Source organism: Saimiri boliviensis, chromosome 1, assembly GCF_048565385.1.
Source record: "Saimiri boliviensis isolate mSaiBol1 chromosome 1, mSaiBol1.pri, whole genome shotgun sequence".
Classification (NCBI taxonomy): domain Eukaryota; kingdom Metazoa; phylum Chordata; class Mammalia; order Primates; family Cebidae; genus Saimiri; species Saimiri boliviensis.
Genome location: NC_133449.1, coordinates 241,434,165 through 241,459,491, shown reverse-complemented (window position 1 = coordinate 241,459,491; position 25,327 = coordinate 241,434,165). Strand labels below are relative to the sequence as shown.

At 38.1% G+C, this 25,327-nt stretch overlaps 1 protein-coding gene across 6 annotated transcripts in view; it reads left to right on the top strand.

Annotated features, from left to right (window-relative positions):
* Positions 1-283: 283 nt before the first annotated feature.
* Positions 284-25,327, top strand: part of ERBIN (erbb2 interacting protein) — a 141,343-nt gene continuing 116,299 nt past the window's right edge. For 5 of the 6 annotated variants that reach the window (XM_074385336.1, XM_039467565.2, XM_039467551.2 and 2 more), the window contains exon 1: positions 284-688. The gene's annotated coding sequence lies outside the window, so the exon portion shown is untranslated. Of the gene's footprint in view, positions 689-815; positions 1,005-25,327 lie in introns of all 6 variants that reach the window. The other variant, XM_074385333.1, reaches the window with a different exon arrangement.

Sequence of the window (25,327 nt, the reverse complement as noted above, 5' to 3'; positions counted from 1 at the left end):
CAGGGAGGGACGGACGGAAGGACGGACGGCCCGACGAGGGGGCCGCCATTGAGCCTGCCAGGCTCTTCGGCTCAGGCTCCGGGTGGCGGCGGCAGCGGCGGCGCGGACGAAGGGCGCGGCAAGCACTGTCGAGACAATAACCCTGCCGCCCGGCTCTGGGGGCGGCGGAGAGGAAGCGGTGGCGGCCTAGCACGGCCGAGGCTCGCCGAGCGCCCGGGCAGCGTCCTCGCCCCCGCCGGCCGGGTACCGCCGCCGGCCGGTGTGCGGGGCGCGCCAGTTGCCCGGAGCCCTAGGCTCCCGGCGGCGGTCCCGTCCCCTCCCCCTCTCCGGTGCGCGCGGAGCTGGTTTTCCGGGTTCCCCTGGACGGAGCTGGATCCTGCTTCTCGCCAAGGCAGGAAGTGAGTTTCGCACTGCAATTCCGGGCGGTGTCACGAGTGAAAAGTTTTTTTTTTTTCCTTCGGCGGAGATCCTGGTTGGGGCTGGGAAACTCCTGCAAAACTCGAGACCAGGAAGCCAGCCCGCACCCCAACCCCCACCAAAGCCACCTACTCTTCTGCGGGAGGCCAGTCCACATCCGCTCGCACCCGAGAGAGAAATTCAGCTGGATCCAAAGTGACTAATGAAGGAAAGGAAATCATGTCAAACGAAGCCTTGAAAAAGCTGCCCTGAGACGCTGTCCCACCGAAAGGTAATTTCCACGAAAAGTGTCTCTGAGTCACAAAGTTGATGGGACTTTGTGACTCGGAAAAGAGATGAACTTTATACTGTTTTTCACTTTTCTCCAAGTTGCCCTGAATCCTCCTTTTCTCTTATAGAAGCGGATAATAATTGAGGGGCCAGTTGGTCAAACTGCAGCCCCTCCCCCCACCCCCCATCTGGACTTTGGATTTTTTGGAAAAGGTTCTAAGAATGCAGTGGGACGAAAAGTTTTCAGCAATCCGAAGAACGAATGTCTTTGTTCGGTACAGGGGGCAGAAGTTTTGGCTTTCTGGAACGTATAGAGTGTATGTTAAGTTGCTCAGTCTGGCACCTTCTGTTTGGGAAGAAAGTTTGGTCGCCGCTGCGAGTGATTTGCTGTTATTGAGATGGCTGCCGCGTTTGTTTATACTCCTACCAATTATATGGGCGCTTTCGTTAATCGAATATAGAAGTTCTTTTTTTTTTTTTTTTCCCCCAACCCTTATCAGTGTATTTCGTTCAGTTTTAGAAACAAACAAAAAAAAATCTAGCCATTCTTAGTTGTTTTGCAGAGTGGGTAATATATTCCTTTAGTTGTGTAGTAATGTGTTTTTCAGACGTTTAGCGCCGTATAACTTGTTTAATTAATTGAAATCCAGTATCGACTAGACTTTTCTTGTAACTGATCCATTAGGAAAAAAGGAGTGAAGACTGAGCATAAAGAGGGAAGTATAATTAAACAACAATAACAACCTGTAAGACGTTTGATTTCTTAGGACTTCTGTACAGTTCAGAACAGACTGGGAAGGGAAGTAAAACGCTTAAAACGTTTTTCAGGGGATCGCAGTGATTGTGATAAAAAGCTGTGCTTTTTGAGTAGTATGGTATTTACATTTTTGTGTTGGCCCCAATGTTTTTGGTCGGTTCTGCCTAAATAGTGGTAGGTTCTGCCTAAATCTGTGGGGGCAGAATTCATGAAGCATGGCAGACATTCCACCAGTCAGAGCTATGAACACTTCTGAACCAATGGGTCGTCTTCATACATCAAACTAGTTTTGATAGCAGCAAACCCAAACTTTTTTTCAGTGGTGGTGTAGTCTTTTTCTGTTTAGTTTTTTTCCCCAGTACTTTTGTGGTACAGGGAGGTGAAATACAATACTGTACTTTTGAATATATATGAAATAAATTTTGTATCCTGGTGGTAGGTATATCCTAAATATATATTGATGTTTATAGATTGCCTATGCTATTTCACGTAATGACCGGAAACCGGAGGAGAGAGTTGATTTTCCTTAGTTCAAAGAGGAAAAATTACGTTTTAAAGATCAGGATAAAATTATTTCACAATTTGTTCTTTGCTACTTCAGCTTTATTAAGTACATCTCCAAAAGCAGTCTTTTATTTATTGCTGTAGTTTTAACATTTTTCCCCCCAGGGCATGGTCTCAGGAGATTTTTTTCTTTCATTGTTGGTCAGATTTGTAAAACATCAAGTAATTCCTGTTAAGTGAAACTAGTTTTATCAAAGAATTTAAAATGCATAACTGATCTACTTTATGATTTTGGAACACATTATTCTTGGGCATCTGAAAGAGCTCAACAAAATAAGTGACATTGAACTTCAGTTTCCATATATGGCTTATACTTGGCTTCAAAGCAGCAAAACCTTAATAGAGCAAGTCCTTTACAGAGAATTATCGCTTTATGAAGATGGTTGTTTATTAGCAAATTTTGTATAAAAAAAGTATTGCGGCATTTGAAAATGACTATTTGAACCTCTATTTTTAGATTTAGTTCTTGATTTTGTTTCCAGGAGAAGAGTAGTATGTTTCAGTGCAGGCAACACATTTTATAAAGTGAGGTATTTACCTTTGTGTTTCTTTTTTTCTTCTCAGTAAGGCACAGATTCCTTCGTAGTTTACTTGGAATTCTGTTAATCACTGAATTAACTTAAATTTTAGTTTTTATACTGTTGTCAAACTATAAATATTTTTGAAGTCTTGTTTAAACCGTGACAGGTTTGAAAAGAGGTTAAAAGAACACAGTTAAAATATTTTTAAATGGCTTCAAAATTTGGTTATTTTTAGTGTCGTGTGGATTTCCTTAGATTAAATTGGGAAATAGAGAGTACTTCCAAAGTGTATATTGCACAAAATGGATGCTTAAAGGCTGTATTTATTCAAGGTAATTATGAATTTTCAGGACTTCAACTGATTCAAGTAGTACTAAGGTATGAAGTCTCCTTGCTGTTTGAGATCAAACTGTTGTAAACTTTATGTATAAAAATCTTACAGTGGTACAAACATGGAATACAAATTTTTATTGTATGCTGTTTCTTAATTAAGTGGTAACTATAGATAAAATTTAACATATATCACTGGTAAATCTCTAAAATAATTATTTTAGATATTGATGGTGTTGAACTATTAGTAGTAAATAATACACTTAAAAGTTTCAGAAAATAGGTGTATATTTCAAAATTACTTATTTCAAATAACTGCTTATAGGTAATATGATTTAGACTTTAAGCTGCTTTTGTTTTGGAAATAGATTATGGCAGTATTTACAGAGTATTTTGGATTATGCAGAATTTTTGTGATGTTGGGTAGCAATTTTTTTTTTTTCTGTAATTGCTGCTTATCCAGATTCTCTTTAAATACCTTATTTGGCTGCTTGCATTTTGACTGTCTTGCTTATTCATTTCTCTAATCTGTTACATGCTTGCTTGAGTTTTCTTTTTCTGGGAATACATTTCTATTCTAAACCTCTAAAGATGTCTTTGTCTTTTCTTTTCCTTTTCTTTCTTTTTTTTTTTTTTTTTTTGAGATGGAGTCTTGCTCTGTTGCCCAGGCTGGAGTACAGTGGCCACGATCTTGACTCACCACAGCCTCCACCTCCTGGGTTCCAGCGATTTTCCTGCCTCAGCCTCCCAAATAGTTGGGATTACAGGCTCATGCCACTGCACGTGGCTAATTTTTGTAAGTATAAATAGTAGAGACAGATTTTGCCTTGTTGGTCAGGCTGGTCTTGAACTCCTGACCTCAGGTGATCAGCCAGCCTTGGCCTCTCAAAGTGCTGAGATTGCAGGCATGAGCCACTGAGTTCTTCTTTCTGACAGTGTATATTTTACCTATGTTTAGCTGTTTACAGTGGATTGATTATTTAGTTTTTGAATTTACACTATTTGCTGCTGTAGAATATGTATACATGAATTATGCTCTATAATATCTGCTTTTGAGTTTTGTAAGGAAGTAAGTTCAGCATATTTGCTTTTCCCTTTTGTGTATTCTGCACAGTGTTATTTTTCTTTCTGGGTACCCAGGTACCCAGCTTGCTAATTTTTTTTTTTTTTTTTTTTTTAAGTTGGAGTCTCTCTCTTTCGCTCAGGCTGGAGTGGAGTGGCATGATCTCGGCTCATTGCAACCTCCGCCTCCCGGGTTCAAGCCATCTGAGTAGCTGGGATTATAGGCCTGTGCCACCAAACCCAGCTAATTTTTATATTTTTAGTAGAGATGGGGGTTTCACCCTGTTGGCCAACCTGGTCTTGAACTCCGGACCTCAGGTGATGTGCCTGCCTCGGCTTTTCAAAGTGCTGGGTTTATAGGTGTGAGCCACCATGTCCTGCCTACTGCTAACTCTTGAACCATGCTACTCCCATTTTTCAGATTCACCATTTAGTGTCTCTTCTTAGGTTTCCTAATTGTAAAATAGAAATAAAGCTGCTATTCAGCTTTCTCTTCTGATTCCTTAGCTTCCTATTTTTATAGTTTTATTGACCTAGTCTATTTTCTCTGCATTTAGCTGGTTCTTTTTTTTTTTTTTTTTGAGGCGGAGTTTCGCTCTTGTTACCCAGGCTGGAGTGCAATGGCGTGATCTCGGCTCACCGCAACCTCCGCCTCCTGGGTTCAGGCAATTCTCCTGCCTCAGCCTCCTGAGTAGCTGGGATTACAGGCACGAGCCACCATGCCCAGCTAATTTTTTTTGTATTTTTAGTAGAGACGGAGTTTCACCATGTTGACCAGGATGGTCTCGATCTCTTGACCTTGTGATCCACCCGCCTTGGCCTCCCAAAGTGCTGGGATTACAGGCTTGAGCCACCGCGCCCGGCTTAGCTGGTTCTTAATTATATTTTTGCCATTTTTCTCTTTTCCAAACTCTGTTAGTCTGTGTTTATCACCTCATAAAACTGTTTAAAACATGCAGTAGGGCCGGGCGCAGTGGCTCAAGCCTGTAATCCCAGCACTTTGGGAGGCCGAGGCAGGTGGATCACGAGGTCGAGAGATCGAGACCATCCTGGTCAAAATGGTGAAACCCCGTCTCTACTAAAAATACAAAAAAATAGCTGGGCATGGTGGCACGTGCCTGTAATCCCAGCTACTCAGGAGGCTGAGGCAGGAGGATTGCCTGAACCCAGGAGGCGGAGGTTGCGGTGAGCCGAGATCGCGCCATTGCACTCCAGCCTGGGTAACAAGAGCAAAACTCCGTCTCAAAAAAAAAAAAAAAAAAAAAAAAAACATGCAGTAGAAAAAAATTTATCTGATCTTATTTTATCAGCTCATTTAATTCTGAATTTCCACTTTGCATTTCAACTCAGTGTACATGCCAGTATTTTAATAAATTCATCAGTATATTGTTTTGTTTTATACTTTGTTTCGTTAGTGTTCTCAGAATTAGCTGTTAAGATAATACCAGGCTGTTATTTATTCTTTTGTATTAAGATTTTATAACCCCCTCTACCTTCTTGTGTTTATACTCTTGGCCTCTTTAAACATACAGACTTATTTCTCTGTTCCTTCTTCTATCTTCCTCTTCTGTCCTACCTTCCAATTTAGTTGTCTTTTCTGTCACAGAATCCCTAAAATTTTGAAATTATCTTCCTTTGAGTTCATCTATCACTCTATTTTTGTCATTTCAAATTTTGTTCCAGACACCATGGAATGAAGACCTTGCCAGGTTTTAAGTGATAGAATGGAAGACAATAGAAAAGAAGATTATCTAAAAATTTACTTAATAAGACTTTACTTACTGGAGATTATTTATTATAGCTTTAAAAGCATATAGAATGTAGTAAAAAAAACTAGAAAATAAAAAATGACATCTTAATCAAAATAGGTATAACAGAATCTGGGGACTTCACTTTTAGGGCTAATATTCAGAACCCCTTTACTTCTGTGCATAATGAGCTGATTTTGGTTCTTTGGTGTCGAAGGGGTGAGAAAGGCACGTTTACAGCATTGTGAAGTTAGGACCTTTGATGTTACAGTGAAGCAATAGAAAAATAGAAAGGTGACTGAATAACTTAGAAAATACTCTGTGACAACTTACTTTGAGGAGAAGTGCCTTGTACATGTCATTTGTCTGTAGGAGGATTCACTCTGTTTTAACATGGCATAATTACAAGAAATAGTAATAGCCTTAAGGCAATTGTTCTCAAACTTTTTGGTTTGGCTCAAAACAGAAATTTAAAAAATTTATTTTAAAATAACTATTGCATGTTAATGTAACATTGTTTTAATAAAAATATAATTGTTTTCTAAAATATTTAGCAGAATGAGTGGCAGTGTTTTATATTTTTGCAGGTCTTTTATGTTTGGCTTAATAGAGAAAGCTCAATTCTCATATCTGCTTCTTCATTCCATCTGTTGCAATACATTCTTTTGGCTAAAGTGTATGAATCCAGCCTTATGCATTTTGTTGGAAAAGGGAGGAATATTTTCATATTCTTTGTAGATAACTGTAGATACTTTTTGATAACAAAATTTGACAAGTAGTTGATATGTCGAAATTTGGTAACTAGTAACTTTTTAAAAGGTTTGTGGCAATGTTGAATGTAAGACCACGTTAAAGAATTTTTTATTTCTTGTTACCTTAATACTCCATTGGTTTATCTTGTACTTTGGATAAATCTTTTTTTTTTTTTGAGACGGAGTTTCACTCTTGTTACCCAGGCTGGAGTGCAATGGCGCAATCTCGGCTCACCGCAACCTCCGCCTCCTGGGTTCAGGCAATTCTCCCGCCTCAGCCTCCTGAGTAGCTGGGATTACAGGCACGTGCCACCATGCCCAGCGAATGTTTTGTATTTTACTAAAAAGACGGGGTTTCACCATGTTGACCAGGATGGTCTCGATCTCTTGACCTCGTGATCCACCCGCCTCGGCCTCCCAAAGTGCAGGGATTACAGGCTTGAGCCACCGCGCCCGGCTGGATAAATCTTTTACCCATTCATGATTTTGTAACATTATGCATTTGATCATTTGGAAAATACTGGTTCATTGAGTTACTCATATTTTCCAAATGTTGACCGGTTTCACTATACAGTAGCATACAGAAACAAAGTATCTTTATGAAAGATACTCTTAAGTGGCATTTAAAAATAAACCTGGGACTATGTGGTGATGCTAGTGTAGCTTGAAGGCATTGCTTTTGTTCTTGTAAAGGCGTTAGCTGTTTTGTTCACCATTGCTTTTGAAAATCAGTGTGAAATAGAAATATAATGGAAAAGGGAAAAATGACATCTCAGTATTATTATAAAAACAGTTTTAAATTGGAAGATTCCTTGAAAGTATCTCAGGGACTCGCAGGGACTTGGACTCCCAGGATCTATTGACTGCACTTCGAGAGCTTAGGTGGATGTTGGCGTTTATGGAACTTTGTCTGTATTGCATTCTGGGAGAGTCTTGAAGCTTGATCTTTTAGCCCACTTACTTGATTTTCATTTTCATTTGTTTTATTTTGTTACTTGTTTTTGGAATAGAGTTTCTAAGAATTCTAGTTTTTAATTTTTGTTGATTTTTATTTATTTTTATTTATTATTTTTTGAGATAAGATCTCACTGTGTTGCTTAGGCTGGAGTGCAGCAGCATGATCATGGCTCACTGCAGTCTTGAACTCCTGGGCTCAAGTTTTCCTCTCACCTCAGTTTCCTGAGTAGCTGAGACTATAGGCATGCACCACCATGCCCAGCTAATGTTTACATTTTTTTGTAGAGATGAATTCTTGCTTTGTTGCTCAGGCTGGTGTTGAACTCCTAGCCTCAAGCAGTCCTCCCACCTTGGTCTCCCAAAGTGCTGGGAGCCGCTGTACCTGGCCCAATTCTGTTTTTTTTTTTTAAGCTTTATTTTTGTTCTAAGTAACCTTTAATCTCTGAGATGTTCTTTTAACATTGTCTTTTGTTTCTTCTACTAACGCTACAGAACATTTGATCTTACTGTGCTTTTGGTATATCTGTCATGCTTTTTCTTTTTTCTTCAAATAATTGGATTTTCATGGTAGTCAAAGTTTTATATGATGACCTAGTCTCTACTGTGTTGGTCATTTAAATGTATGTTCCCAGCCCAATGAATCCTTCTTCCGGCTTTGGTGATTGCTTAGAAGAGGAAAGAGAAGACTATTTAATGAGTTTCTCTTTGAAGGTATGTAGGTCGCTTGACTTTTCAGGAGGCAGTCTTCTTTTTTCATAGTCACTCTGTCCAAGTGTCACATCTCCCACAGTACATAGAGCTGTACTAGAGGCTTTAACCACACAGTGTTCTATTATGGCTTGACTATCTGGCTGACTGCTCAGGACATACTTCTCTTAATCCTTCTTGCAAAAAAAAATCTTTTTTGGAGATCCCACTTTCTGCTTGTTTTGTGTATCTGTTTCCTTAAGTAAATTTTGTTTTATTATCATACCCTCTGACCCAAATGTACTTTGTATTCACTATAAATTCCTTTCTGTTGTTATATCTGTAAGTATACCCCTGTCAGGTTTTCAGCACTGCTATAGATATTTTTAAGTTAGATTTTAATTTTAGAAACAATGATCAACATATGGGAAAGTTTGAACTTTTTTGTTCCTGAACCATTTGACTAAGTTGCTAACATGATGCCCTGTTGTCACCCCTAAATATATTATTTATAAATTTATTTTATTTTTATTTTTAAAGACGGAGTTTCACTATGTTGGTCAGGCTGGTCTTGAACTCCCGACCTCAGGTGATTCACCTGCCCCAGCCTCCCATAGTGCTAGGTTTACAGGCATGAGCCCCTGCACCCAGCCACCCCTAAATATTTTAATGTTTGTTTCCTGCCAACAAGGACTTTGTCCTGCATGCAATGACGACATTACCATCAAAATCAAAAAGTTAGTACGAATGTACTACTAATATCTGAACCTCATTAATTGTCCCAAAATGTCTTTTACAGCAAACTGATCCAGTTTAGAATCATGTGTTATATTTTGTTGTCATCTCTTTATTCTCCTTCAATCTGGAGTAATTTCTTTCTCTTTTTTATCCAAGGCCTTGACACTTTTGAAGATCTAAAGATGACAGATCTAGTTATTCTGTAGAACACTCCTCAATTTTCATTTGCGTGATATTTTTCATGAGTAGATTTTTGATTTGGTTTTTATGATTAAATCTTTGGCAGGGTTTTCATAAAAGTGATGGTGCATTCTTCTCATTACATCTTATCAGGCAGCAGGCAATTTCAGTCTGCCCTATTACTGGTATTCACTTTATGTGATTCAAGTTGTGGCTGCCAGACTTGCCCTTTTTCAAAGTATTCATTCCCTGTTTGTAATTAATATTTTATGGTAGGTGCTTTGAAACTATGTAAATATTTTGTTTGTCATCATATGTTAAATTCGCTTATTTACATCTACCTAGGTTTATCTTCACAGGGACATAATCCATTATTATTTATTTTGGTGCTCAAATTGTTCTTGATTGGTCAATAAGAACCCCATCTTCTTTTTTGTTTTTGATGTCTCTTCCTTTTTTGAGTGCTTCTTGTTTTTTAGCACAATTAGATATTCTAAAGGTATCTTCTACTTTTCCTCATTGTTTTTAGTGGAAAGTGGTACTTAGAAGCCAAGATTTGGGCACTTGTGTTCATTGTTGTTCTTAGAGTACTGTTACTCTCAGGCCCTTTTAATATATAGAGCTAGGAAATATTTTTATGTACATATACATGTTTACATCTATTTTTATTTCTATGTCTATAAATATATAAATAGTCCCTGATTTATACTACTTTGACTTTACCAGGAGTTTAATTGGGGTACTAAGTGCATTTTCAACCTATGATAGTTTTGATTTAAATGATGGGTTTATTCAGATGTAAATTCATTGTAAATTGAGGAACATCTACATATTTCAACAATGCAATTGTAATCCAGCACCAAAGGTTCACTCTAAGTTTTTTTCCCTTCCTTTCCATACTTGTAACTTATCTCTAACAATGAGAACTAGTTCTGTTTCCATATGTTACGTGTGTGAGGAAGTTAAGGTAAACATTTGTTCCAGCATTTTAAGCCAGAAGTCTCTGCAGTCCAATTTCTGAAGTATTCCTACAGGGATAAAATTCCAAACTGTAAAAAGGCAAGTTTTAATTCTCTGATAAAGTACATTTATGTGAAATATTTCATTCCTTAGTAATTCTTGAGGTGACTGTGAAAGGGGGATGAAAGAAATCCAGTACTTTTATTGTCTACATTGGACAAGTTATTTGTGGAGATAATTGCTCAATTTCGGTATGAGTGCAGTGATTTCGATACAGTTGTGTTTTTCTCTTTTTTTTTCTTTGAGACGGGTCTCACTCTGTCACCCAGGTTGTAATGCAGTGGCATGATCACTGCTCACTGCAGCTTTGAGTTCTTTGGCTCAAGCAATCCTCTCGCCTCAGCCTCCTGAGTACCTGAGATTACAGGCATGTGCCACCACGCCCAGCTAATTTTTCTGTTTTTTTGTAGAGCTAGAGGTCTCACTGTCTTGCCGGGATTGGTCTCTTTAACTCCTGGGCTCAAGTGATCCTTCCACCTCGACTTCCCAAAGTATTGGAATTACAGGTGTGAGCCACTATGCCCAGCTGTGGTTTTCATATGTTGAGGTTATATTGTTTGCATGATCATGAAGTTTTAAAGCATCTAATAATGGTGTTCTTGGAGTCTCAAACCTTAGGTCACTCTAGACTCTGTGGGAGTGTGGAGGGGGTGGGGGGGTGGATGGGGAGGATATGTTTGTATTGGTACTAGTGCAAGAAACTAGTGATCTAAAAATGAATCTCCTTTTTGCCAAGGCTATCACCCAACCTAGAATAAGTTGGTTTGACTTTCCCTTTCCATATAGATTTTGGAAGTGATTTAAGAGGCATATTCTTTGAGACTAGAATAAAGCTCTCCATCTTCTAGGAAAAGATAAGGATCCTGGCGGCGTCAAATGGATTCTTTGGGTGCCCTGTTAATCCCTGGGGACTTCAGAAGATTTATTGTCTTGATGCTGACTGCAGAATAGCAGGGACTGTATATAGTAGATGCTTTTTGATTTGTTGTGGATACCTGGTATCGACAGTGTCCCATCTGCTCTTTCTTTTGAAAGCCATTCCCAAGCCAGGGTCCCTAGGAGTCATCTTCTTTATCTTCTTGACCTTAGTAATTGAAATTTCTGTCACTTCTGGCTTATAAGTGTCTACAGAGTGTGATAATTTAAGGTAGGATAGGAAGGCTGGATAAAGTGAAGGGCTTTTGATAGGCAAACGGTGAAAACAGTTACTGTAATCTTCTCCCCTTACAAAATTAATCTTGCTGTAAAAATTCAAATATAGAAATATATAACATAGAAAATGAAAATTCTCCATGATTCTGTCTCCCAGATATGTGTATGTGTAATTAAAATGGATGGCTTGAATAAAATTCTCTGTGAAGAGTGTGTATCAATTTGTATTTTCACCAATAGTATATAAAATTACCTGTGTGCATTTTTTACCAAAATAAATTTTGATTATCTTATAATACTTGTGCACATCTGAGAGAGGCAATATAATATAGTATATAAGAACATAGGTTTTAGAGTCAGATTGCCTGGATTTAAATCCACGACTTACTAATTATGACATTGAGAAATTAAATGTCAATTCTTTTAGGTGTAGTAAATACACCGTATGCCTTTTGTGTTTTACATGGTTTTTATTGATTTGTTGCTTATACTTAGCATTGGCTATGGTGTTTGCTATATAGATGCTTAATCTAAAATTCATGTCGGTCTCTTTATGTCTTTTGATTTTAATGTTATTCTTGGAAAGTATTTGCGTAAAGATTATAAAAGTAGTAACCTAGTTTCTTAAATTTTAGCTTAAGGAGTGAAAAAAATTATCTAGCTTTATGCTCCCCAAATTTCTAACTAGTTATAGCACCTTTTGTTGAATAATCTTTACCTCTAAAAGTCTGCCTTTATCAATAGTAAATCCTCAGTATATTTATACCAAGTCAAGATTTTCTTTTTTTTGTTGTTGGTACTATGCTATTCTGACCTCCCTCCCTTTTATAGTCTATTTAATACCTGGACGTGTTGCTTTATCACTCTGTTTGTAAAGGAATTTTCCAGGTGGCCATGAATCATTTTTTATCAACTTCTAAAATAATTCTTGTTGGTATGTTGATTGTGAGGGTATGAATTTTTAGATTAATTTAGAAGATAATTGATAACTTTACAGTAGCATATCTCTAGGAAGATAGGTTTCTCACTTATTTGATGTTTGATGCCCTTCAGTGGCATTTGTCATTTTCATCTTGTCTTACCTGTGTTTCCTGTTGATATGCGTATTTGTTATTTTTAAGAAACATGTATTTTTGTTAAATTTATTTCTAAAAACATTTTGGAGGGAGGGCAAGTGCTTCTGTTATGAGGGTATTTCATCAATTGTATTATTATCCGGCTATTTAAATAAAAGGAAGCAATTGCGTTTCATACTATCTATTCTAGTGATGACATTTGAAAAATTGCTTATAGTATTTTAGTTGATATGCTTGTATTTTCTAGGTGTATAGTGATAGATTCATTAAGAATAATACTCTTTATTTATTTATTTATTTATTTTTTGAGACATGATCTCTCTCTGTCACTCAGGCAAGAGTCAGTGGTGCCATCACAGCTCACTACAGCCTTGACCTGGGCTGAAGTGGCAGGTGTGCACCACCCAGCTTGCTTGCTTGCTTCTTTATTTATTTATTGAGATGTGGTCTGACTCTGTTGCCTAGGCTAGGACTGATTCTTCTTTTTTTTTTTTGAGACAGAGTCTTGCTCTGTCACCCAGTGTAGAGTGCGGTGGTGCAATCTTGGCTCACTGCAACCTCCATCTCCTGGGTTCAATGATTGTTCTGCCTCAATCTCCTGAGTAGCTGAGACTACAGGTTTGCACCATCACTCCTGGCTAAGTTTTGTATTTTTAGTAGAGTAGATTTCACCATGTAGGCCAGGCTGGTCTTGAACTCCTGACCTCTTGATCCGTGTGCCTTGGCCTCCCAAAGTGGTGGAATTACAGGCGTGAGATTCCGTGCCTGGCCAGGACTGATTCTTTAAGTAGAAATTGGTCCCTTCTACTCTTCTTCTGTCCCTTGAAGGTGTCATCAGTCATATGAGAATGGCCTCTTGAACGTTGTTGTTCTGTAACTGTTTATTTATCTCTAAGAAATTAATACGAATTACAAACGTTTTCTTTGAACTGCTTAGTATTTAGTGTGATGTACAGTAATATAGCTGGCCCTCTTTATCCATAGGTTACATATCCATGGATTTTGTACTCATGAATTCAACCAACTATGAATTGAAAATAATTTTAGAAGAAAACCAATTAAAAAAATACATAGTTGGGCACAATGACTCACACCCGTAATCCCCACACTTTGGGAGGCCAAGGTGGGTGGATCATGAGGTCGGGAGTTTGACACCAGCCTGGCCAATGTGGTGAAACCCCATCTCTACTAAAAATACAAAAATTAGCTGGGCATGGTTGTGTGTGCCTGTAATCCCAACTACTCGGGAGGCTTAGGTAGGAGAATCATTTGAACATGGAAGGTGGAGGTTGTGGTAAGCTGAGATTGCGACACTGCCAAGACTCTGTCTCCAAAAAAAAAGAAAACACAATAAAGAACAGTACAAATAAACAACAGCATAACAGTTATTTATATAGCATTTGCATTAGGCATCATAAGTAATCAAGAGATGATTTAAGGTGTATGGGAGGATGTGCATACGTTATATACAAATACGAAACCATTTTTTATGAGGAATACTTGGAGCATCCTCAGATTTTGGTATATGTGAGGGTTCTGGAACTAATCCCCCATAGATACTGAGGGATGACTGTAATTATGTATATCATTAAAGGACAGTTATTTATTTGATTATTATAGTAACTTTGATGTAATTTACATGTATGATAAATGTGTACATGTGTGACAAGGAAAAGGATTTTTGTCACTATTTATACCCTAAGGTTTATTTTTGTCCCATGTGTTTCATTGACCTAATCTTACCCTTTTTTGTAATATGTTTAACAGATAAGTTTGTGTAAATGATAGTGTTGTGTCCCCCAGAATTTTGATGTTTTCCTCATACTCACTGTGTCACTGAAAATGACTAGTCTGGAGTACCCCCTCTTTTTTTTTTTTAATTAATACTACAGGAAGCTGTTAGATCAGTTGGAGAAGTGAAATATGGAGGTAATTTAGCTTATTAATGACATAACTCAGATCAGAAAAATACATCCAAGTTCCTTGACTCTTATTTTCTTTATACCAACATTTTACTAGGTATGTTCTGAAGAATATAGTTTCTTTAGAATAATGCTATTCCCCAAAGATGTTTAATAGGTGTTAGAGAAAAATAGAGTTTTGGCCTCATGTAAGTGAGGAAATTCTGGGTTGATAGACCTGTTTTTCCACCTTCTCTTTGGTGGATACCAGTTTGGTATAGATGATTATTTTTTAGTTTAGAAATAACTGGATACAGCTTAATTTACCAAAAAAGTTCACATCCATATTTGAGCCAGGAAGTTCCAGAGAGATTAATCCTAAAGTAGTATGTAATACTTCAGCATGATCTCAAGTTTTAAAAAATAGGCTTAAGACTGGGCAAAACAAAACGAAAGACTGGGTGCAGTGGCTCATGCCTGTAATCCCAGCACTTTGGGAGGCTGAGGCAGGCAGATCACTTGAGGTCAGGAGTTCAGGACCAGCCTGGCCAACATGGCGAAACCCTGTCTGTACTAAAAATACAAAAATTAGCCAGGCGTGGTTGTGCATGCCTGTAATCCCACCTACTCAGGAGACTGAGGCAGGAGAATTGCTTGAACTGGGGAGGTTGGGGGGGGTGCGGGCCGCAGTGAGCTGAGATCACACCACTGCATTCCAGTCTGGACGACAGAGCAAGACTTTGTCTCAAAAAAAAAAAAAAAAAAAAAGGACTTAAAGTTTTTTGAGTAGTTTAAGGTTTACAGAAAAATTGATTTAGAAGTATAAAAAATTTCCATACCCTCCAATTTCTCCTCCGTTTTCCGTATTATTAGCATCTTGCATTCATGCAGTATGTTTGTTAGAATTGATGAGCCAGTGGTGATACAGTATTATTAGCTGAAGTCTGTCGTTTATATTAGGCTTCACTCTTCGTGTTGTACATTCTGTGGGTTTTGACAAATGTATACGTATCCCTCATTAGTTGGCCTCTTTCTATACATCCTGTTCATCAGTTCCAACTCAAGTACTATTATTTCCACTGAAGGCTTCCCCCCAAATATTTAAAGTTTACCTTCTTTGGATTTATAGCTTTTTCTTCTCAACTTTTTTGTTGTGGTAAAATACAAATAAAATAATCATTTTTAAGTGTATTATTCACTGGTATTAGGTACATTCATATTATTGTACACCCTTCACCACTATTCATCTCCAGAACTCTTTTCATTTTGTAAAACTTTTTAACTCTGTACCTATTAAACAATAACTCCCTAGGTCTCCTAGTCCCTGGCAACTATCATTTAAGTTTCCGTGTCTATGATTTTGACTGTTGTAAGTACCTCATAAATCACTTGGCATATTGTCCTCAAGGTTCATCTGTGTTTTAGCATACGTCAGAATTTCCTTCCTAAGACCAAATAATACTCCATTTTATGTATATACCACATTTTGCTTATCCATTCATCTGTGGGTAGACACTTGGGTTGATTCCACATTTTAGCTGTTGTGAATAATGCTGTTACGAACATGGATTGAAAAATATCTCTTTGAGACTGGGTTCACTTCTTCTGGATATAAACACAGAAGCGGAATTGCTGGCTCGTGGTATTTCTATGTTTAGGGGTTTTTTTTGAAACCACCATATTGTTTTCCACAGTGGCTGTACCATTTTACATTTCCACCAACGGTATACAAGAGTTCAGTTTCTCTACATCCTCACCAACCCTTGCAGTTTTTTTTCCTTGATAACAGCAATTCTAATGGATGTGATGTGGTAACTCATTATGGTGGGTTTTTTTCTTTTGAGTCAGAGTTTGCTCTGTCATCCAGGCTAGAGTACAGTGGTACAATATTGGCTCACTGCAACCTCCTCCTCCTCCCATGCTCAAGCAATCCTCCCACTTCAGTCTCCCTAGTAGCTGGGACTATAGGCATGTGTCACTGTGCCTGGCTAATTTTTGTATTTTTAGTAGAGATAGGGTTTCACCATGTTTGCCAGACTGGTCTCGAACTCCTGGGCTTATGTGATCCACCTTGGCCTCCCAAAGTGTTGGGATTACAGGTTTGAGCCACCACACCCAGCCTCGTTATGGTTTTGGTTAGCATTTCCTTGATAATTAGTGATATTGAGTATCTTTATATGTACTTGTTGGCTATTGGTATATATTTGGAGAAATGACTATTCAGGTTCATTGATTGTTTTTGAATTGGGTTGTTTTTTAGTGGTTGAATTGTATTAGTTCTCTATATATTCTCAATACCAGTCTGTTATTAGATGCATGATTTGCAAATATTTTCTCACATTCTGTGGGTTGTCTTTTTACTCCCTTCATAGTCTTTTTTTTTTAAAAAGAAAAAACAAACATCAAATTTAAAAAAAAATCAGAAATTGTAAGAAGAATGGAGCAAATGAACTCCTGAAAAAGTTCTGTATCTTGATCACATTTATTGGAATGGAAAAAAAATAAAAATACCTCTTAGGTTAGGAAGTTGTGAGTTATCCGCAAGTCTCCTCAGTTCAGGAGTGGAAGAATCCTTGAGTCATTTATTTCAAAATGTATGCAGATTTCTCTTTTGAATGTTTTACAAAGTTAAAGAGGGCACTGTACAAAGTCTTTTATTTTTTTATACAGGATAAATTCCTTGTTTCAGCCAGCTCTCAGTGGAAGGCAGCTAGTATAACACCATTTCCCTGGACAAAGAATGTTGGAATATTCCATTTCATTGATCTATATATCTCTTCATGTGTTTCTTCATCAGTTTCTACAATAGTCACAGTTTCTTCCAGCATCTCCCAATGTCATTTAAATGTTGATCACATGACTGCAGTCTGCTTTTAAGTTCTTGGTCATTTCTCATTTTCACGTAAATTTGTTCATCCAGGGTGAGCCTGATGGAGATCCACGAGCTCCTTTATGGTGTTGGTAATTTGTTTTGGTTCCACGTTGCCTGCCATATTTCAAACACCGCACCGTTTTCCTCCTCTCTCGAATAGTATCTTTGGATTTATAACTTAAAAACTGCTTAGCCATTCAGTTTAAAACTTAAATATATAAACTATTTTATATAGTTTTCTAATTGTTCTTGGATATTTTGGTTGCCTCAGCTATTTTTCTATAATGATAGTTAAAATTCTAATCTTTCTACTACCAGTTTATAAATATGTTTCACTTTAGATTTCTCATTGAAATTAAGTTTTTATTTTGAGATAACTATAGATTCATGTACAGTTTTAACAACTACTACAGTGAGGACTTGTGTATCTTTTATCCAGTTACCCCTAGTGGTAATATCTTGCACAATTACAGTATAATTTCACAACCAGCATATTGGAATTTTGATAGTCAAGATACGGAATAGTTCCATCATCCCAAGGATCCCACCCCCTTTTTTTCTTTTATTGTGAACACACCCACCTCCCTCCTATATTTCCATTACCCCCTGCATTTTGTCTTTTCAAAAGTGTTACATAAATGGAATCAGGCTGAACATGATAGCTCATGTCTGTAATCTGAGCACTTTGTGAGGCTGAGACTGGCAGATCACTTGAGCTCAGGAGTTCAGGACCAACCTGGGCAACATGGTGAAACCTTGTCTCTACAAAAATACAAAAATCACCTGGGTGTAGTGATGCATGCCTGTAGTTTCAGCTACTCAGGAGGCTAAGGTGGGGGATTGCCTGAACCCAGGAAGTCGAGGCTGCAGTGAGCTGAGAAAATACTGCTGTACTCCAGCCTGGGTGACAGAGCAAGACCCGGTCTCGTGAATGAATGAATGAATGGAATTGGATAGTATGTGACTTTTGGGATTGGCTTTTTACTAGGAAGATTCCAGAGTTGTTGCTTATAGCTATAATTTGTTCATTTTTATTTAGTAGTACTCTGTGGTGTGCATGTACTACCAATTTGTTGAGTCATTTCATGTTGAAGGTCATCTGGGTTGTTGTCAGTTTTTGGTTATTAGGAATAAAGCTGCTATGAATATTCATGTAGAAGTTTTTCTGTGAACATCCCAGTTTTCATTTCACTGGGATAAAAGTATAAGATTATGATTGCTGTGTTGTGTCGGATACAAACTGCCAGAGTGTTTTCCATAGTGGCTGGCTATTCCCACCAGCAGTGTATGAGAGATTTAGTTTTTCCACATCCTACCCAGCAATTGATGACTTTTTTTTTTTTTTTAACTATTTTAAATACTATTCTTATAGATAAGGAGTGTATATCTCATCATGATATTTCATGGTAGGTAGCTTTTTCCTAATGGCTAATATGTTGAACATCTTTTCCTGTGCTTTGCAACGTCTGTATGTTCTCTTCATAGCTTTTGCCCATTTTCTAACTGGATATTTTTTTAACTATTGCAACTTTATATGGGTCCTTTGTTGGATATAGTTTGCAGGTATTTTCTCCCATTCCATACCTTGTCTTTTCATTCTTTTAACAGAATCTTTTGCAGAACAAAAGTTTTAAATTTTGATGAAATTCCATTTATTATTCTTTTATGGATTGTGCTTCTGTTGTTAAGTCCAGGACTTTTTGGCTATTCTTGTATCCTGAGAAGTTTATCTTACGCATTTTTCTGAAAGTTTTTTAGTTTTGCGCATGTATTTGTGATCCATTTTTTTTTTTTGATAGAGTCTCTCTCTCTCTCTCTTTCTCTCTCTCTCTCTCTCTCTCTCTCTCTCTCTCTTTCTCTCTCTCTCACCCAGGTTGGAGTGCAGTGGTACCATCTCGGCTCACTGCAACCTCCACCTTCTGGGTTCAAGCGATTCTCCTGCCTCAGTCTCCTGAGTAGTTGGGATGACAGGCACATGCCACCACACCTGGGTAATTTTTGTATTTTCAGTAGAATCATTTAAAATAGGATCCCTGTATGTTCAACTTCATTGATTATTATTTTTAACATTTCTCCTTACAGAAGAGATTTGAGGTGACTTTTAGTAGGATGTAAATGTATAGTTAATAGAAGTAAAAGTAAAAATCAGACCGAAGGAAAAAAGTGAATAAATATATTACTTTTAAGTAATTTAACATAGTTGCTGTGATAAAACATCAAATTTAGCTAAGCTTCCTGGGAGCCAGAATTTTCATTACCCTAAATGAAGAAATGTGTCACAAATTCTCTGGAAGAGACAAATATTTTTCTTGCATTAAATCTTAAATAAGCTGGGTGTGGTGGCTCACACTTGTAATCCCAGCACTTTGGGAGGCTGAGGCGGGCAGATTACCTGAGGTCAGGAATTTGAGACCAGCCTGGCCAACATGGCAAAACCGTCTCTACCAAAAATACAAAAATTAGCCGGGTGTGGTGGCAGGCTCCTGTAATTCTAGCTATTCAGGAGGCTAAGGCAGGAGAATCACCTGGACTTGGGAGGTGAGGTTGCAGTGAGCAGTGATATGCCATTGTACTCCAACCTGTGCAACAAGAGTGAAACTCTGTCTCAAAAACAACAAAAAATTAAATAATTTCTAACGTGTGCATTCTCTATGTAAGAACTATTGAGTAATGAATGGACAGTGTTGTTGACAACGATTTCACAGCACATATTCTAGCCGTCAAGGAGAGAGAGGTTTTTTTGTTTGAGATAGGACATTGCTCTGTTGCCCAGGCTGGAATGCAGTGGGTTGATTACTGCAGCCTGGGTCTCCCAGACTCAAACAATCTTCCCAGGTAGCTGGACTACAAGTGCAGGCCACAATGCCTGGCTAATTTTTTTAAAGTAGATACAAGGTCTCGCTGCGTTGCTCAGTCTGGTCTCGAAATCCTGAGCTCAAGTGATTCTCTTGCCTCAGCCTCCCAAAGTGCTGAGCTTAAAAAGTGTGAGCGGACGGCCGGGCGCGGTGGCTCAAGCCTGTAATTCCAGCACTTTGGGAGGCCGAGGTGGGTGGATCACGAGGTCAAGAGATCGAGACCATCCTGGTCAACATGGTGAAACCCCGTCTCTACTAAAAATACAAAAAATTAGCTGGGCATGGTGGCGCGTGCCTGTAATCCCAGCTACTCAGGAGGCTGAGGCAGGAGAATTGCCTGAACCCAGGAGGCGGAGGTTGCGGTGAGCCGAGATCGCGCCATTGCACTCCAGCCTGGGTAACAAGAGTGAAACTCCGTCTCAAAAAAAAAAAAGTGTGAGCGACTGCTTCCAGTTGATTTTTTTTTAAATAAAAAGAGAAGGGTAAAAGTACGAAACACTCAGGGACGATAAATTATATGTGAGGGTAGGCTAATGTATTTTTGCAAGTGTAGATTTTTTGTTTCTAACTTCACCTAAAGATAACATCGACCTAGCCATTTATAGAAACAATATTTCTTACACCCCTTTAAACATCATTATTCTAATTTGGATTTTTGATAGCTGAGTAACAGTTTCAGGACTTTACTTCCTAATGAAAGGATGACATACTGGAATTCTATTTTGCTTCTTTTTTTTTATTTTGAGATAGAGTCTTGCTGTGTCACTTAGGCTGGAGTACAGTGATGCTATTTTGGCTCACTGTGACCTCTGCCTCTCAGGTTCAAGTGATTCTTACGCCTCAGCCTCCCAGGTAGTTGTGATTACAGGGATGCGCCACTATGCCCAGGTAACTTTTGCATTTTTAGTGGAGACAGGGTTTTGCCATGTTGGCCAGGCTGGTCTTGAACTCCTGACCTCAGGTTCATCTACCTCGGCCTCCCAGAGTTCTAGGATTATAGGCATGAGCCACCGCACATGGCCATGTTTTGCTTTTTGATGCAAAATCAGTTGAGGAAATGGTATGTTTAGTATCATATTAAGAAAGTTGAGAAGTATTTATGTCTGTGTAGAAGTCCCTTTCTTCTCGACAAGGGCTGCTTGCTATTATAAAATTTATAGTTTATTCAGGAGTCAGGTTTACATCTCCTCCTGGCACTTAATGCAAGTGTTTTGAAGACCTCTGAAAACACCAAAATATATGACACAGATGATTTTTGCTTAGGAGATTTTCAGGCTTTATAATAGTTACCAGTCACATCTATGCTATAAAAAAAAATCCTCAGGCTGGGCGCGGTGGCTCAAGCCTGTAATCCCAGCATTTTGGGAGGCCAAGGTGGGTGGATCACGAGGTCAAGAGATCGAGACCATCCCGGTCAACATGGTGAAACCCCATCTCTACTAAAAATACAAAAAATTAGCTGGGCATGGTGGCGTGTGCCTGTAATCCCAGCTACTCAGGAGGCTGAGGCAGGAGAATTACTTGAACCCAGGAGGCGGAGGTTGCAGTGAGCCGAGATAGCGCCATTGCACTCCAGCCTGGGTAACAAGAGCGAAACTCCGTCTCAAAAAAAAAAAAAAAATCCTCAGTCACAGTCTCAGGAAATATTTAATTTCATTCAGGGTAGTATCTCATTTTGTTTCACTGTACTATCTAAAAAACAGGCAAAAAACCCCACTTTCTGGTAATTGAAGGGGAGGTGATTTGAAGTGAAGTGTTATTTGACACTACTAAATGGTTGGGATGTGAGTGCTGCTGACACACATTATAATTTTTCTAGTTAATGTTCAGCCATTCCTTTTTCACAATAAGTTAAATACCTGGATTAGTAGTCCTTTAGAAAAACTTTATTTTGAGATAATTTTATATTTCTAGAAGAACTGCTCAATAGTCCAGAAGATTGTTTTATATCAACATCTTATATAGACATGGTACATTTATCAAAACTAAGAAATTAACCTTGAAAAAATACTATTAATTGAACTACAGAGTTTAATTGAATTTCATCAAGTTTTCCACAGATGTCCTCTTGCTATTTTGAGATCCATTGTAAGAGACCATGTTGTGTTTAGTTTCATGTCTTCCGTTTTTATTTCTTTTCTTTTTTTTTTTTGAGACGGAGTCTTGCACTGTTGCCCAGGCTATAATGCAGCAGTGTAAGCTCACTGCAGTCTTCGCCTCCTGGGTTCAAGCAATTCTCCTGCCTCAACCTCCCGAGTAGCTGGGACTACAGGTGTGCGCCTCCTACGCCCAGCTAAGTTTTTTGTATTTTTAGTAGAGACAGGGTTTCACCATGTTGGCCAGGAAGGTCTCAATCTCCTGACTTAGTGATCTGCCTGCCTCAGCCTCCCAAAGTGCTGGAATTATAGGCGTGAGCCACCACGCCTGGCCCATCTTCTATTTTTTTAGTTTTCATTTTTGTGGAGACAGGATTTTGCCATGTTTCTCAGGCTGGTCTCAAACTCCTGGCCTCAAATGATCCTTCTGCCTAGGTCTCTCTAGGTGTTGGGATTACAGGCGTGAGCCACTGTGCCCAGCCCAGTTTTCAGATCTTCTTTAGTTTCCTGCAATCTGTGACAGTTTCTCAGTCTTTCTTTTTCATGACTGATTTTTGAAGAGTACTGGTTGGATATTTTGTAGAATGTTTTTAAGTTTGGATTTTTGTGATGTTATTCAAGATTATACTAGATTGTGGATTTTTAAGAAGACTGTCACACAAGGGAAGTGCTCTTCTTACCATATCAGGAAGAGTATATGATATTGGCATTATTTATTACCGGTGATTTCAACTTTGATCACTTGGTTAAGATGGTGTCTGCCAGATTTCTCCACTGTAAAGTTACTATTTTTACCTTTCCATAATGCATTTGTTAGAAGCCCAGCTCTCCCTTAGGGTGAGGGGAACTAAGCTCTACCTTCTTGAGAGAAAAGTACCAAATAATTTGCAGGGATGTTTAAACCACCACATAGATATTTTCAAGAGATATTTTCATACTATTTCTCCTTAAAGGTTTGACTAATGATTTTAGCATTCAGACGTAATTTTTTTTCCTGTAGGATCTGTTGTCTTTTAAGGAGTATGTCATTGGCTTATGAAAGAGAATATGGCGTAGTAAGAGAGCGTATATCTAGTTCATGTAAAAACTTAAGCCAGTAAAGAATAGTAAAAAGGGCCAATCAAATACAGTCACTTTATACTTTTGAAATTCATTTGATCTATAAGATGGTTCTGGATTCTGATTCTTGCTGTGCTATTACATTAGAATGTGGATTTTGTGAAGGTTCTGATCACCAATCAAGTGTGTGCTGTACTGTAGCTGGAGTTTATATAGAGACCAAATTATGGTGACAGGCCAGTTGGAAGCCCTGAGTTTAATCCCATTAGTGAATTTTTTTCAAGTGAACATAAAATTGGTATATTAAGGGGTTGCTAATTCTAAAGACTGCTGGCCTCGTAAGTATTTTTCACATCTTTTACCCTCTCCAGCAGGTTACCTCTCCAGCAGTTTACTTGTTTAGTATTTAGACTACTTAGGCTATTTTGTGTCTCCCTCTTGCATTAGAAATAAGTCTCTTGAGGGCAGGAATTTAGTTTTGTTCTCTACCTCACTACCTTGAGCAATATCTGGCACATAATAAGTGTTCAATAAATATTTGTTATGTGAATGAAGAAAATATTAAGATAAAGAATTTCAGTTGAATGAAAAATCTAGTATGAGGTCTTGATATGTTGAGTTAAATAACTTCTGTAACTTTGAAATTAGAAATGGTGTGCATTTTTAGGTCCTCTGCAGAGACCTTTGCAATCATTCAGTAGGCTTAGGCACTGTAACTGTTTTAAAGTATTATTTCTTAAATTTTTATAATTTTTGTAAACCTTTGACCTCAATTGAATGAAAAACAAAAATCAAGGAATACTACCTCAGTGTCGAATTTTTAAAATAATGGCACTTAAATATCTCCATTCTTAAAACTATGTATAAAATCCTTGTTTTTAGACTGTATACAATTATAACAGCACAAATTAATTGTATATAAACTATAAGATTTAAATTTTCATTAATATCAAGTTCACATAAATGATGTTTTGGTGAAATTTAATTGGAGGTTATATCATGAATGATGCATTTGTGTTTGACATGTGTATGCTGTTTAGTGCCTTGTGTTAATTTTCCTGTCTTTCTCTTGGAACTGTTGCAAATTTTGGACAACATGTCATCATGAATTTACTTTGCAAGTTTGAATCTGCATTTATAGATTTTCTACTTGGGTGATTTTCCCAGTAGGATGTAAATACAATTCAGACATGGGATGACTCCCAGACAGATGGCTCTAAGTATAGTTGTACAGTATACCTGAAAAGTCAGAAAACACAGGATATTCTTATTTTTATATGTTATTTTTTCACATAACGAATCATTAGCTTATTTTTCCCCCCAACCAGACCCCTTCACTGGTGCTGAATTTAAAGCAGTATATTCTATTAATCTAGGGGAAAAAGCATAATAGATATGCTATAGAGATTTCACAAAGTCTGGAATAACAGGTTAAATACTGTATTGTATTTCTAAAATTTTTATTTATTTAGTTAGTTAGCTAGTTAGTTTTGGGATGGAGTCTGGCTCTGTTACCAGATGGGAATGCAGTGGCGTGATCTCGTCTTACTGCCATCTCCGCCTCCCAGGTTCGAGCGATTCTCTTGCCTCAGCCTCATGAGTAGCTGGGACTACAAGTGTGTGCCACCTCCTGCTAATTTTTGTATTTTTCGTAGAGACGGGATTTCACCATGTTAGCCAGGATGCTCTCGATCTCTTGACCTCCTAAAGTACTGGGACTACAGGTGTGACCCACTGTCCCAGCCTTTATTTTTATTTTTTAAAGGGGTGGGATCTCACTATGTTTTCCAGGCATGAGTTCAGTGGCTATTAATAGGCATGATCATGGTGCATTGCAGGCTCAAACTCTTGGCCCCAAGTGATCTTCCCATCTCAGCCTGCCAAGTGGCTGGGACTATAATGAGACTACAGGTGGGCACCACTGCTCCTGGCTTGTGTATTTATTAAACTTTTTTTTTTTTCCCCCCCAGAATAATGATTGGACTTCCTGCTTTAAAGTTAGAGATTCTTTCCCTGAAAGGTTATATAGAAATAGAAGGAAAACATAATAAGCATATTATATGAATATGTAACTAGCATACTTGAAAATTTTTTGGTTCTTGACTTTACAGATACCTTGTATATTAATTTGTCTTAATTTGAAACTCATAGAACTTGTGGTTTACAGTTTAATGAATACTGTTAGCTTAAAGTATCTTATCCAAGGGCTGTATTTAGATTGAGGTGATTCAGAGAAATAAGCCTTTCAGACATGCTTGCCCTTTTGTGGGTCTATGAACAGGAATACAAATGGAGTCTCACATACCACACGCC